A 15,099-nucleotide genomic window follows, 5' to 3' on the forward strand; every position below is an offset into this window, starting at 1 on the left:
TCTGAAGTCTTTTTTATTAATCAATAGTACCATGCATTATCTATCAATGATACTTTATATAATGCAAGAAAGACAACCCGAAATCCTCTAGAAATGAGATTCATTTCAGTGATTATGCGGATGCATATTTTTGTATCCTGAGCAGACACAGTCTTTTTTAAAAGGTGCATAATTAGCTGCAAATTCAGTTTAGCACTACTGTATAAGAAGTACCTTCTTGTGAATTAGAACAAAGGTCCAATATCCTCTTTCCTACAGTAGCCAGCTCAGTGTCTCTCTGTTCTCAGAAGTAGGGCATGAAGACAACATAGACTTTAACTCAATATCTGGGGTAATAGCTATTGGTAAGTCTATTGTACACAAAACTATTTCATCCATATAAAATACCTTCAGTGAAGGTGCAGTTGGGTCATTTTAGATTTTGCACAATTATCTTATGGGGCCTCTCACTTTAGAAGACAATATGAATTACTTTACCTTTTTAAAATGATGCTGTGGGGTAAGAACCTGTTTGGATAATGATACGTAGTATTACATTTCCTACAAAATGTGGTAAGTCAGCTGTTCTGCATTTGGAGCACTTGTGCTTGTTCTGCTAAGTAGGATTATGTCTCTTTGCCCAAAGCTCTATCCTGGCATCATCTTTGATTGGAAATTCCATAACATTTGTAGCTCATGTGAAGAAGAATTACTATAGTCCTTTTGTCAAGTGTTCATGCATGTATGGAAATTAAACTCTCTTACCACTCTTAGAGAAAGAAGAAAATTAAGTAAATGTCCTGAAGAGGAAGCCATACACATAAGTAAGTTCTCCATCTAACAGCATCCTGGAATCCTGTTCTCCATATGTGTTAGACCCTAAGTTTAAATCCTGGAACCCTTCTTCTTGCTTTCTGAGTCAAAGACATTGTAGCTGCTTGTTTCCTGGCCTTGAAGGTTTCTGCCATCTCTCTCAGGTTTACAAAATGGCTTTCACTGGTATGAAGATCAGAGACTCCTGCCTCACAAGCTTCAGCTCTTACTCCACTGCCTGAACTTAACTTCCCCTCTCCTATGAATTTGGAAGTGCCAAGAGCATCTCCCTACCCCATCCTCCAATCAGCCAGAGATGGTGTCTAACACCTGTGTGGAGTGATGACTGTAGAAGAAATATGGTGTTTAGTTAGGAAAAGCATATCTCCCTTCCTCAAATCACCTTTCCCAGGGAAAATAAAAACTGATAACGCAGCCCTAAAACATTTCGATACACAAATGTTGATTGAACTGTGAAAGGGTACTGGGAGACAAGAGCAGCTGTGTGAAGCAAGACCAAAACAGGATAAAACAAAAATAACCCTTATTCCAAAGAATGCAACCTTTGTTTTCCCAGTACACCATTGTATTTGGAGCACCACCTTAATTTTCTCACTTCTTCTGATCCAGTCAAATAGTTCTTGCTGAATCCAATCATATGAATACTCTAATTTGCGTAAGTCTATATAAAGGGGTTGTATCCCTGCCCCTTTTAGTTCTGCTTTTATGCTGCCTCTGGTACCATAACAAATAATTTGGGCTTCAGTGAAAGGAGGTGACTGATCCTGGTTACTAAAGAATTCTATGGAGAAATTTCTCCTACATGATAATCAGAAGAGCATTTGCAGGTGGCCTTGGCACAGTCCAACTGAAACTTGAGGAGGCACTGAGCAATCTGTAGTTCCTGGAAAAAATGGAAGATTTCTTCAGTGTGGAAGGGCTGGGAAATATTAGGCAACAGTCATGGGTGGTAACCATACATCGCCTGAAATGGCAACATCTGAGTGGAGTCATGAACTGAGTAGAGATTAAATAAGGTAACTCAGGCACAAGTAAAACATCGGATCTTATTGGTAGTTAACTTAGCAATGAAGGCTTAAGATGGCATCTGTCTTTTCTGTTTCACCATCTATCTGTGGGCAAAGGATAGGCACAACTGATTTTTCAAAACTGTACCATGAACTGTGGAGCCCCGTTAGAAATGTGATGGTTGAGCAAGCTGTGGTTCTGGAAAATCTGTTGAATAAATAGACAAGCCCGTTTCAAGAGTGGAGAGGAAGTTACAACAGGAAATTAAATGAGTCATCTTAGAGAGAAAAATCCAACTACCACTGGAATGGCATCCAGGCTCCTAAAATATGATAAAGTATAAGAAAAGTAATAAAGTTCAAGGAAATTATATTTCAAGGCCCTGTAGGGGAGCAGAGGGGATGGATTAACAGCCCAATTTACTTGCTAATAAAAGCTTTAACATTGTGAGAGGTATGGCAAGATTAAACATAGGCCTTGATATCTGCTCTAACTTGAGGCCACCAAAAGTTACAGAGAAGGAGATGGGTCATTTTAAATACTCTGAAATGTCCAAATGGTCACTTATTGTGACATAGGTTCACAATTTCTTCCCTCAAGGAAGGAGAAATGTGTATCTAGTCATTATAATGCAGTTCTCCCCATTCCAAAGAAAAAGGGAATGGGAATGATGAGGAGCTTCCTTGAGGTTGTTCATCCATGTCCACACATATGTTGCTAAATATAGATTCTGTCAGTTATAGAGCAAGTTTCTCTTCTACTCCAGGAAGGTCATAGGGGACCCAAAGGTTTCCAGTCATAAAGTGGATATAGGAGGAATGACATAAAGGAAGAAATATTCTGGCTTATCAGCATGCTTGCTCTATGAGGTAGGAATATGAGAGACAGAAAAGTTAAAATGGAAAGAGAATTCTGCCCATCTGTCCTGATGCTGTGTGAGTCTGTTAGAAGTTTATAAGTGCTCCAAATTTCTGTCAGTTCTGACATTGATAGGGCATTCTGTGATTTAGAGGAGATAATGCCAAAGTTGAAAAGTGTCTTTGATGTCCAAAAGCTCCTTGTTACAAATATAATAATTTTACTCAGCTAGAAGCAGCTGTCAGGAAAAAAATCACAGGGAAGCAAGTAGTCATCAAACTCTGGAGTAGATTGTACAAGCACACCATACACATCAAAATTAGAATTGTCAGCTTGAACCACAGAAGAGAATGTGGGGTCTAGATGATAAAGGGTGGGCTGAGAATTGAAGTCTTGTGACTTCCAGGGAAGAAATGGCAAACTGAAGACAGCTCCACTGAAAGCAGAGCTGATGACCGCGGCAGAATGAAGAGCCAGTGAGTGGACTGGCTCTTTGGGATTCTTCTTCGGACAAGGAAAGAACTTGGGATTGCCCACAAATGCTCCAGACAGTTGCTCCTCATAATAATACCACAAGACAGCAGTCTCTGGCAGGTTTAGAGCTCTGGGAGATGAAGGAACACCATCTTTGCCCAAACCACAGTTGGCACCCTTATGGGTACAGGGTTCACATTCTGCCTTTTCTAATCACTTTTGGAAATTGCTTGTTAACTGCTTTTCAGCTATTAGGAACCTTTGACAAATTTTATACCACCCGGCGAGGTTCCCTCAATCCTTAGTGAAAGAAGTTTTAAATACAAGTTTAAGGACTTAAAAAAAATCTGTTTTTTTAATAAATAGCAAAAGGGTGATTAGAATGTTGATTTTGGAAGGTTACAAATGGACTAAGGATCCAGATGGATTTGAAATAAGATTGATTGATTGATTGATTGATTAATAAGAATCCTTTCTATGGGAAAATGCTGTTGTTTTGAATTCTTTAAAAAAACATGATAGGATGGGACTTTGAAGGTTGGACACTAGGGAGAACCAGAAGGAACTAAAGATTACAATTAAAGGAGAAGAACACTTAAATTTGACTTACTAATACAGAATGGAGCAAAATACTTTAACATTGAATGTATTGAGGGATATTTGTGAACAATGGACCCAGAAGTTAAGAGTATCTGCATCTATAGATAGACTGTGGTTAACAGATGTTATGGAAGAGGAACAAGTTTTACCAGACAAGACTGAGACTAATCTGAAAGTAGATGGAAAAATCACAAGCTACAAGAATTGTAGGGGAGAAGATGCTACACTGGATATACTAATGAAACTGGCTGATGTCTTAATAATTGAAAGGGATATACAAATAACAAGCCAAAACAGTGACCTGGGTAACTTTCCTATGTTGGATTTACAGAGATAAATCCTTTCTTTTCTATTTTTCTTTCTATTTTTTTCTTCTCTGCACTTTCTATTTTTTCTTTTTATTCTTTTATTTTTCTTAGTTTGTATTAGTTTTTAATCTTTTTAATGGTAATGTTTAAAACATTACTATATAGAAAAAGAGAACTGAAGTCTTCTTTGGGTAGGGGAGGGACTTGTCAAAGTTTTGAAGAATTTTGTGAAAAGGGACAAAAAAAATGAAAAGACATAAAGTTCTACGACATTAATTGAAGGGATTAAAGGTCAAGAGTGTTAAAAGTAAGAGGAAAGAATATAAAGTTGGTTTACTTGATCAAGGTTAAAATAGATGTGTTGTTATCTCTGGTGACGCTTAATGGATTTTTGCTGACATCAGGACTGAAATGATGAGGTTTTAAGGATTTGTTTACAGATAAGAGATGGGATATGGGAAGACGAGATCATCTGCTGCATTTTCAGAGAAGGTGATAAGTTACTAAAATTGTTTATGCTTGTTGTGATGAAGGGGGAAGTCGTTTCTTCATATATTTCTTTTCTTTTTCATTACTATATTCTTATTTTTTCTTTCTTTTCTATTTTTTATCTTTTCTTTTTCTTTTCTGCACCTTCTATTTTTTCTTTTTATTCTTTTATTTTTCTTTGATTGCATTAGTTTTTAGTTCTTTTAATTGTAGAGTTTAAAACATTACTGTAAAAAAAGTAAACTGAAGTCTTGTTTGGGTAGGGGAGAGACCTGTTAGAACTCAGAATCCCACCTAACAGGAGCCACTTAGACAACTGATACAGTTAGAGAACCAATAGTTGGTACGCATTTACGATTAAAATTGGCAAAATCCAGCAAACATTATATATGTACTTTGGAACTAGTGTAGAGGAGTTCCCAAGACAGATTCAGCTTTATGTGGATCCATCTGAAGTCACTCTGAGGAAATACATTAGCCCAAATAACTCAATACAGGCAGATAAAAGGTGCATTTTTCAGCTTAATGTAGTGTTTCAGGGCTGTCCATACCTCTTTCATTTGCAGAGTGAAATCCTCAGATAAATTAGCAAATCATCTAAAATAAACAGTAAGTGGTAGGTCCTGAAAAATATGAGTCATGACTCTTTGAAAGACTGCTGAGGCCAACCCGAGGCAAAAAGGCATTACACTGTATTTTAACTTTCCATAATTAGAATGAAAGGCAGTTAAATATTTGTGTCCTTCTTTTATGAAAACTAAATTGTAAGCTACCCTGATATTTAATTTGGTAAAGATGCAGGCTTTCTGCAAAAATTCCAAAAGTTTGGAAATGAACGAAAAAAGATAGCAATTCCTAAGAATTATAGAATTCAGAAGCTGGTAATCATGGAATACGTAGAGGGATCCATCTTTCTTAAGGAAAAAAGGTAGAAGCTCTTATAGGGAAGGAAGAAGGGTAGCTAAAACCTCTGCAAATTTCAATCAATAAAGTCATTTAGGAAGGTGAATTCTGTCTTTGCGACTCAGTGATGGAATTTTGTGGGAATTTGCTTTAGGAAGGGAAAAAAGAGTAAGCAAAATATATAGCTGCCAGGGGACGTGAATTTTCCTCTTTACAAATTTTATTTGGATTTATGTAGCAACCCTGAAAATTTACCTAAGATGTAGAGGCTTTTGAAGCTAAAATTGATCTTCTGGAGTTCAGTTCCTCACAACAACAATTACTCTTCTGACCATGGATGTGATTTTAAAAAAATGATTTTTAATATGAGCAATTAAAGCACCAGGAGTGCATGGCTTTCCTGTGGAATGTTATAAAGCATTTATTGGTATTTTTGCTCCTAAACTCTATCAACTATCTAATGAGATCTTTGAGAATGGAATTTTATGTTTTTCATCAATGAAGCATGTATTAGAGTTATACCAAAACATGATAAAGATCATATATTATGTGCTAATTATCAGCCTATTTCATTGATTAATGTAGATACTAAAATTTACGTTTGCTGTTTAACAAATAGATTTAAAGTTATCTGTTCAATAGTTAAGAATGATCAAGTGTGCTTTATCAGAACTAGACACAGAACAGATATTTAGCTGGTAATAGATTTGATTCACTTGAATAAAAATAAAAAGACAGCTGTATTTTGATCACTAGATGTGGAAAAAGCATTTGATAAAACTTACAGACAATATACTGTATGTACATTACCTGAGTCAAAAATGGATATCCTAAATATGATGCATATTTGCAAGGATGCATAATTATAGAATGAAAGCAGTGGAGTTAGCTGATATTTTATGAGCAAAACCTTACGGACCAAATAAAGGCTCTGTTCCTTGTTTCAGTCCATTTGAGACAGCTACATCTATGAGATGTAAACTTTGTTATAAATAGAAAATTAGACACAAAAAAACCTTCTGGAAAAAAATATTTCATTTAATAATATATCAAATCCCATGTCTAGGTTCTGCATTACCTAGTGTGGCAAACAGAGGAGATTATTCAGAATTATCCACAGAATAGAACATTAATAAGGTTCTAATAACCCTATTATATGTGATATCACTATTTGTGATTTTATGTGATAATACTATTATATGGAGATATCACTATGTTGGTATTCACATTAACTGCTTCATGAAATATAATTACTGGTTTTATGGGTTGTTACAAAAACGGAGTCCTGTGGGAATTTTTTATAAAAAATATAATTTTAATTTTTGGCCATCAGCTAAGAATCCTGAACAGAATCCTGTAATGTTAAATATTTCAGTTAGGAGAACGACCTCCTTCCCATAGCTATCTTCCATGATTACTTCAATGGACCCATGGAATTTATGTCAACTTCACTACTGGCACTCTGTTCAATATATACAGTAGTACTATACTAAAAAGGACAGGGAAGAAGTTTATAAGGGAAGGGAAAAAATGGGGAACACTGTTTACTTCTTTAATCCTCTCATCTCAGCCACTGCCCTAAATCTTATACAATTTAACAGGATGGTGGGATTGCCTAGAGACAATGTAAAGCAATCATTAATGAAGCAAACAAAGTTAGAAGACACATCCCAATGTAATTAATTAGTACCTGTCCATTGGCATTCCTTAGCATATGAATTTGAGGTTAAAACCTCCTTCTGATCTCAGAGATCTTTTGAAATACTTCCCTTGTTTTTCTCTGTCTGATTTCATCTTCGATATCTTTACAGATGTTGTTGCAATACTGCTTCTTGTGTCTTTTAAACAGCTCTCTGAAATTCTTTGTTAAATTCCTTCCTGAGATTTTTGTCTTTCTTGGCTTTGGCTTCTCTTCTCTTTTTAGCAATTTTCACCCTTTGTTCTGACATGAAGTTTGCTTTTTTCTGTTTCTAGGCCTTTGGCACTGCCTTTTCACATTCAACCTTAACAACTTCTCTGATTTCATTCCACAGTCCCTCTAGTTCCCCATCAGCAAGGTTCAAGATTTCAAAGTGATTCCTAATGTTCTTCTTGAAAATGGTGGGTATATGATCAAGATCATATTGTAGAAACTGGTTGGTTTCTTCTGCTGCTATAGCTTAACTTGTACTTTGCACATGGGAAGCTCATGATCTGTTCCACAGCCAGCCCCTACCCACATCTTTGCTGTTATAACTGAGCTCTTCCAACTCCCTGACATTCTTCACTCATCCCTCCCAGGAACACTGCCCACCACCACCACAATGAGGCAGCACAGAGGATTGGGGGGGGGGTGAGATTGTCTGCAACGTCTTCTGCTTTTACCAAGAGCCAAACAGCAGAATATACACGTACTACCCTTCCCAGTGGGCAGAGTTCAAGGTTTTATGTCACCTTGAGCAAAAAATATCTTAGGCATACCAAGCAGAGAACCCAGATTCCTGAGCTGCTTTTGACACGAACTGTGCAAATCTAGACAAGTGGTTTGTTGGCAGATATGGCAAAACTAGCCATGCATGGATTTTCTACCCCAAAATGGTAGATCATCTGCTGTATGTACACTGTGTGGAAACATAATTCAAAGTTTCAATTATCCATATGTTTTCAAATTCTGCAAATAATGGGGCAAGGAGAGAAGAGAGCGATCCTTGTCTCCTACAGCATAGGATTAAAGCAAACACATACTTTGGCATGCAATCTCTTCTGCAGTGTCTATGTTCTGCTGAAATGGACAGTCATTTGAGATTGTAACTTAGACTGTTCCAAGTGAGTGGTGTTTTCCCCATTCGACCTCTCTGCCTTAGTAAGGAAATATTGCAGAGGGCTTGTCAAGAATTATTGTGGACTACTCAGTGATGGATGGGTCTGAAAGGACATATGCTGCAGGCCCAGGTACTACTTTTCACTGCTGATCCTGAGGTAGCGCTGGCATTCTTTTTGCAAGCTGCTGTGACAGAATCCATATCAGATCTGAAGCTGTACTGTTCAAGAAATCGAAGGATGTGAGCAAGCCAGCTTCCACTCACTCAGTTTATGGTACACCAGTTACTATTACCTGAGCTCAACAGACTATATCTCATTTGCACTGTAGTGAATGAAAAGCGAAACAAATGCTAATTGCCCATTGTTCTGAAACAGCCTTTAAGTTTAACTACTAAGACCATTACGATATATAACATAAGCCTGAGCTAACCACTTTTGTATCTGTACTGATGCTGAGAAATAGTCAAGCAACCCAATTCAGTGTATTCTTTATTTTTTAAAAAATATTTTTCCTACACAAACACAGAAATTCAGAATTCATTTGAAACCTTATGCCCATTTACTAAAGTCCCATGAACTCAGAAAGTTCTACTTCTTAAACAAAATACATGGGAGGATCAGACTGTCTACATCTGTAGGTATCCCATATATTGATAATGAATCATATGCTGTGCACAAAAAAGCCACCAGTGTAACCTATAGAAAGGAATCAACACATGGAATGAAAATTACCAGATGTACAAGTTGTATTCAGAAGAGGCAGAGACCCCTGAGATCACATTTCTATGGATAATGAAAAAGATACAGCAACTCCCCTTAAAATTGCTTATTTTTGCTTTATTAATTACACCAAGCCATTTGATTGTGTAGGCCAAAACAAATGGATAAAAACAATGATACAGGGGCTATCTCATGTGCCTATGGAAGAATTTGTATGATACCCAGAAAGCAACAGTTCAAATGGAATATGAAGCAGCTAAATGGCTCAGAATATGGAAAGGAGTACACCAAGGTTGTATTCTATCACTTCATTTAATTTATATGCAGAATATGAAATACTGGACTAGAAGAAATGCAAATTAGAATGAAATTTGCTGGGAGAAATATCAACAACCTCAGATATGCTGATGATACCACTTGGATGGCTGGAAGGAAAGAAAATTAAGGAACCTCTTGCTGAAGGTGAAAGAAGAAAGTGCAAGAGCCAGTCTGCTGCTCAGTATTAACTCCTCCTACCCCTAGGTTACAACAGGCCAAGCCATCCCAGTGCAAACGGGCAGAGAAGAAGTTAGAATGCTTGCAAACTTTTATCTTCCTACACTCACAAATTTACAGGGATCATGGCTAAAGCTATGAAATAAAAACAACTTGGGAGAAAGGCTATGACACATCTAGACAAAATATAAACCAGCAGAGACATCCCACTGACAACCGAGGGACCTAAATCAAAGCCATGGTTTCCCAGGTTGTAACATATGGCTGAGAAAGCTGGTCTGTCAGAAAGGCTGAATGAAGCAGAATGGATGCCTTCGAATCACAGTGCTGGAGAAAATGGTTGAGAATACCCTAGACAGCAAGAACAACATATCATTCAATACTAGATGAAGTAAAACCATGCTGCTCTCTGGAAGCACTAATAATAAAACTAAAGTTTAAATATTTTGGACACATACTGCAAAGCAGATGTCATTGGAGAAGATTCTGGGGCTTGGGAAGTCAAAGGCAAAAAAAAAGAGGCTGGCAGAAGACAAGGTGGCTAGCTGTTATCACTGATGATACAAAGCATGAACTTACAAAACCTACAAGATCAATATATTTCTACTGTTAATCAGAACTCAATGTTTGTTGTAATTCCTTACTCTAACACAAAGATAATCAAATTTAAATTAGGGACTCATCACAAATTCTTAGCCTGATTATATATTTGGAAATATCCTGTTCCTTCATGTTTGTGATTTCCATTCACAGTACTTCTGGCTCTGGTTAATGGATCTCAGAAATTGAATAAAAAGCAAAATAGATCCAATGAGTCTGAAATCAGCCCACCCCTGCCCTTGTCCTTTACTTCCCAGTTTACCACACTATTTATTTATTTGGTTGTTTTATTTTTATATCCCACCTCAAGGCAGTGACACTCCACTCTCTCTCCCATTTTTCCACAAAACAACAACCACATGGGGTAGATTCCACTTACTCTACCATTCCTTTCAGTAGAAGGATCGAGTTCCCCTTCTTCTACCCTACTGAATGTTTTACCAGGAACCAGATAAGCTACTGTTCTCTAGGCATATGGATCCATCATTCAGTTGCGAGAGCCACCCTAGCCAAAACATTTTGCTGCCAAAAAAAGAGAAACAAATGCTGCTATTTTGCTAGGTCAAAGTGCATTAGAACCAAGATCAGCTAAACTCTTGGCCCCTAAGGTACAGTAGGAATGTTCATGGGTGCCTTCTCTCCCAGCAGTAAAGCACCGTCATGATCACTCAATCCCCTCCAAAATTAAAGCCTTTTGATGACATCTACAGTCAGCTGGCTTAGTCTGCCTCACAGCAGGGTCCGCTTTCGGGCTTCATTTTATGCACTCAAGTACTAAATGGAAGCTGCTCTAAGGTAGCTTTGCCCAACTTGATGTCCTCTAGATGTAGAGAATTCCCAGCTGCTGGGGTCATTATCCCTCTGGAGGCCACAAGATTAGAAAAGTGTGTCCCAAGGTCTTTGGAGAACTTTCCCATTCCTGAGCTATATTTCATGGAGATGGCCTTCATTCATTTTACCCCACTGCCACTTGAGGACCAGAATTTGAAACCAAATCCTGTGAGAATCACATATCTAACATCTCTCGATTTTGGATTAACATATTTCTTGTTAGTCCAGATTCTGGCTTTTTAAATCTATGATGTGAATGTGCCTCATTCTCTGCAAGTGAAAGGCACTTGCTAGTCACATCTGCATTGAACATGCTGGAGACGCCTCACTCTATTTATACATTTGGAATAATTCACCACCTAATGCTTTCCCTGGGTAAATAAATGCCCACACTGCCTGAAATGGATGCCGTTTTTCCAGAGGACCGAGGTTACACACTAAGGGTCAGCCTGGGAAGCATGGTGCCAAAGCCGTGCAGCTGTTTCTCTCACTCAGTCACAGCCTGCATTTATGGAACATGGGAATTTCACTTGTACTCCAAATCCCAAAGTAAGCATATTATATTCAAAAGAACCCTGGCAACAGCCCAGTTTGTCCTACCTGGCACAACAGAATGGGTGCTAGAAAGAGCAGCCCTCTTCGCCTTGCAGAGCATGCTTAACCCTCCTTTTTCCAGTTGCTTTCCCCAACATTCCCTTCTCCCAGCTGTTTTTACCTATGCAGATCTCCAGACTATTTGTCAGGTAAGCACTGCTTGGAATACTTGCAGAGGTACAACAGCTTTGAAGAGAAATACTTCAGGGAGAAACTGAATGGAAGAGAAAGTTTAAGCACCCCATTCCCCCCACCACCACCATCTTTTCCCTCTTGAAAATCCCTTCCACCATGCTTCGCAAAATAAGGCCAACCTAATCAGCTTTGTTGATCATGCTGGCTGGGGAATTCTGGGAGTTGAAGTCCACATATCTTAAAGTTGCTAAGGTTGAGAAACACTGGTCTCCCTAAAAAGTACTGCGATATTTTCCACAGGTGTCATGTATGCTGAATGGATGACCTTGTGAAGAGGTCTGATATGATGCATGCCCATTGGTAAAGTACATTCCAAGAACCCTACAAATTATATAATCTAAATAGTGAACTCAGGTGGTTGAAAGCTGACAGGAAGGAGGGAAAAAAAGACTGTTGAACCCGAGAGAGCATTGTGGTTGGCAACTGTGGGCTTTGTAGTCCAAAATCTCTGAAGATCAGCAAGTTGGGAAAGACAATGTTATGTTATTCTGTCTTGCAAGAGAATGGCAAGTTTTTACCATGAATAAAAGCACTTCTGTTGGGATCTGTGCATGGCTATGTATGAAAATGATTGCAATACTTTATTCTGATGCAAGTTCCCCTCTTTTATATAAGACCTTATACCAGACAAATGGCTGCCCAACTTTAGTTGGAAAACCTCTAGTGTTGGATCATCCATGGCTCCAGAAAGCAGGGTATTCCATTGCTGAATAGCTTCACAGTTAGGAAATTTCTCTTTATTTCAAATTTGGATCTCTCTCTGTGAAGCTTCTACCCACTAGCTCTTGCAGCCTTGGACACTACAGAGAATAAACCCACACCTTCTTCCCTGTGACAGCCCTTCAAGTACTGGAAGACTGTTATCTTGTCTCCCCATAACTTTCTCTTCTTTAGGCTAAGCATACCCAGTTCTTTTAACTGTTCTTCATAGGATTTACCCTCCAAGCCCTTCACCATTTTTGTCGCTCTACGCTTTTTCCAGTTCCTCAGCATCCTTCTTGTATTGTGGTGACCAAAACTGGATATAGTATTCCAGATGTAATTTGACTGGTGTAGAATTATCACTGCCTGTGATCTTGACATTCTATGTCTGTTGATGCAGCCCAAGATTGCATTGACTCTTTTGGTAGCTACAGCATAATGCTGGCTCATGCTTAATCTGTGGTCTACCTCAACTCTAAGATCCTTCTCAAAAGTAATTCTCTGATCCTACAGATACTACTTGTATCTGTGTGTCTTTTTCTTGCCTAAGTGCAGAACCTTACATTTCTCACTAATGAACAGCATTTCACTGATAGGACCCAATGTTCAATTCTATCAAGATCCTTTTGAGGCTTGAACCCATTTTCTAAGGTGTTAGCGATCTATCCCAGCTTTGTGTCATTTGCAAATTTGATGAGCATCCCTTCATCTAAGTTATTTATAAAAATGTTGAAGATCACTGGGTTCAAGACAGAACCCTGAGGTACCCCACTGCATACTTCTGGCAGCAGTTATCTTGGGTTACAAGCTCTGGACTTTGACAGATAGTTCACATTAATCACTGATGCCTCAGAGATGGAGGGGTATTGGGGTTTTGTTAATGCAAGAGGTTCAGACCAAGGTCCTTGTGGTGTTCCTGAACAAGAAATGGTTGCAAAGGGATTTACATTAATCTGAATCAGAAAAAGAATGCCACTACTAACACCCTTGATTCAAGCTGAGAACTTAGCATGCAGCACTGTAGTTGTTACAGGAAGCCCAACACAAGAACTGAGTGCATTGAAATCTTGCCCCACAGAAGTATGACTTCACAATCAAATATATTCAAGAGAACAGAGTGATGGATGTATTGTCTAGAGGGTCCTTTGAGGAGCATAGGGAACTGTGTGGGAGGTGTGAAAAAAAAGTCCCCTGTGCAAGCACCGAGTCATGTCTGACCCTTTGGGGGGATGCCACTTTGGCGTTTTCTTGGCAGACTATAGCGGGGTGGTTTGCCATTGCCTTCCCCAGTCGTCATCTTCCCGAGGAAGTTGGGTGCTCATTTTACCGACCTCGGAAGGATGGAAGGCTGAGCCGACCTGAGCCGGCTACCCGAGAATCCAGCTTCTCCTGGGATCAAACTTGAGTCGTGTGGAGAGTTTTGGTTGCAATACTGCCGCCTACCACTCTGTGCCACACAAGGCTGTGGGATGTAGATCCTGTAATTGAAGATAAAGAGGGGGTCTGTAATATTAATTTGAAACATCTAATCAATCTCTTTTATGGAGATTTGGGGCAAAGATTGAGCTATTTTATGATATGTCAAAGCACTACATCTTCATAATTTTTCTCTCAGGATGCTGTTCTCCAATAACTCAAACAGCTGTTATAATTTTTCTCTGTCATCATTGAATGTTTGCATTTTACGTACTTAAAGTTCAAAAGAGATTATACATTTATCTTTTCTTCTTTTTAAATAAAGTTTGATTTTGTTAATCTTTGGTGAGATTAATCTATCACCCAGGGATGGAAGGAAAGGCTGAATCATATAGCCACATGCAACTATGCTACAATGTCAGGAAGCTGAACTATTGAAATCATTTCAGCTTTTCACATGTTTATCTTTTATTTGCCAAAAAGACAGCAGAGATTGTGAGAGCCCTATTTTTTTACACACTGGGGTTACAAGGTAGACATCAGGTGAGGCATTCCCTGGAATGTAGGTGGCAGCAGCAAAAACTAGCAAATTCCTGTCCCAAAGCAAGAGGTGGACATAGTGTAAGGCTTCTGGGAGGAGAGTTTTGAACCCTTCAGACTTCCATCGTATGGGTTCAGCACTCACTAACATAAATATTGCTGTTTTGTATAAGTCTGGAATTTTTCTAGATAAGAGAAGGTAAATGTACAGCACCATGGGCTGACAGTAAAGGACAATGAAACTCCATCCAGGACATACGCATCCATAACTCCAGCTTCTGAGATTAACAGCTATTACCCACATAGTCTTCAAGCACATCATTACAATCACATGGTCTAGAATTTTCTTTAAAAAGGTTGCATTGTTGAGGAAATTGAATTCTGTTTCCCACTACAGTTTTTTGTGTGTAGCTCCACGGAATCATAACACATACACATAAAACTTTTGTGGATTTTGATATATGCTTCAACAGCCTCTCTACCTTCCTCCAGATGCAACCTAGTGACAAAACATTACACAACAAATTATTGGAATTAAATTTAATTTTGACTTAGGTTGAATATTTTTTTCTGCAATGGGAATGCGTGTTCTGTCATGTTAGCCAGAGAAGCCCAAAATATTTCCACACCTTCTTATGTGTTAAGATATCAGTTACAGACAGTGAAAGAGAATCTTCTAAGATACTTAGCCAAGATCCTACAATGGCATTTTGGTAACAGCTTTTGCACAAATGCAGTTGGACAAATTTAC

The sequence above is a fragment of the Candoia aspera genome, chromosome 1, assembly GCF_035149785.1.
Source record: "Candoia aspera isolate rCanAsp1 chromosome 1, rCanAsp1.hap2, whole genome shotgun sequence".
Classification (NCBI taxonomy): domain Eukaryota; kingdom Metazoa; phylum Chordata; class Lepidosauria; order Squamata; family Boidae; genus Candoia; species Candoia aspera.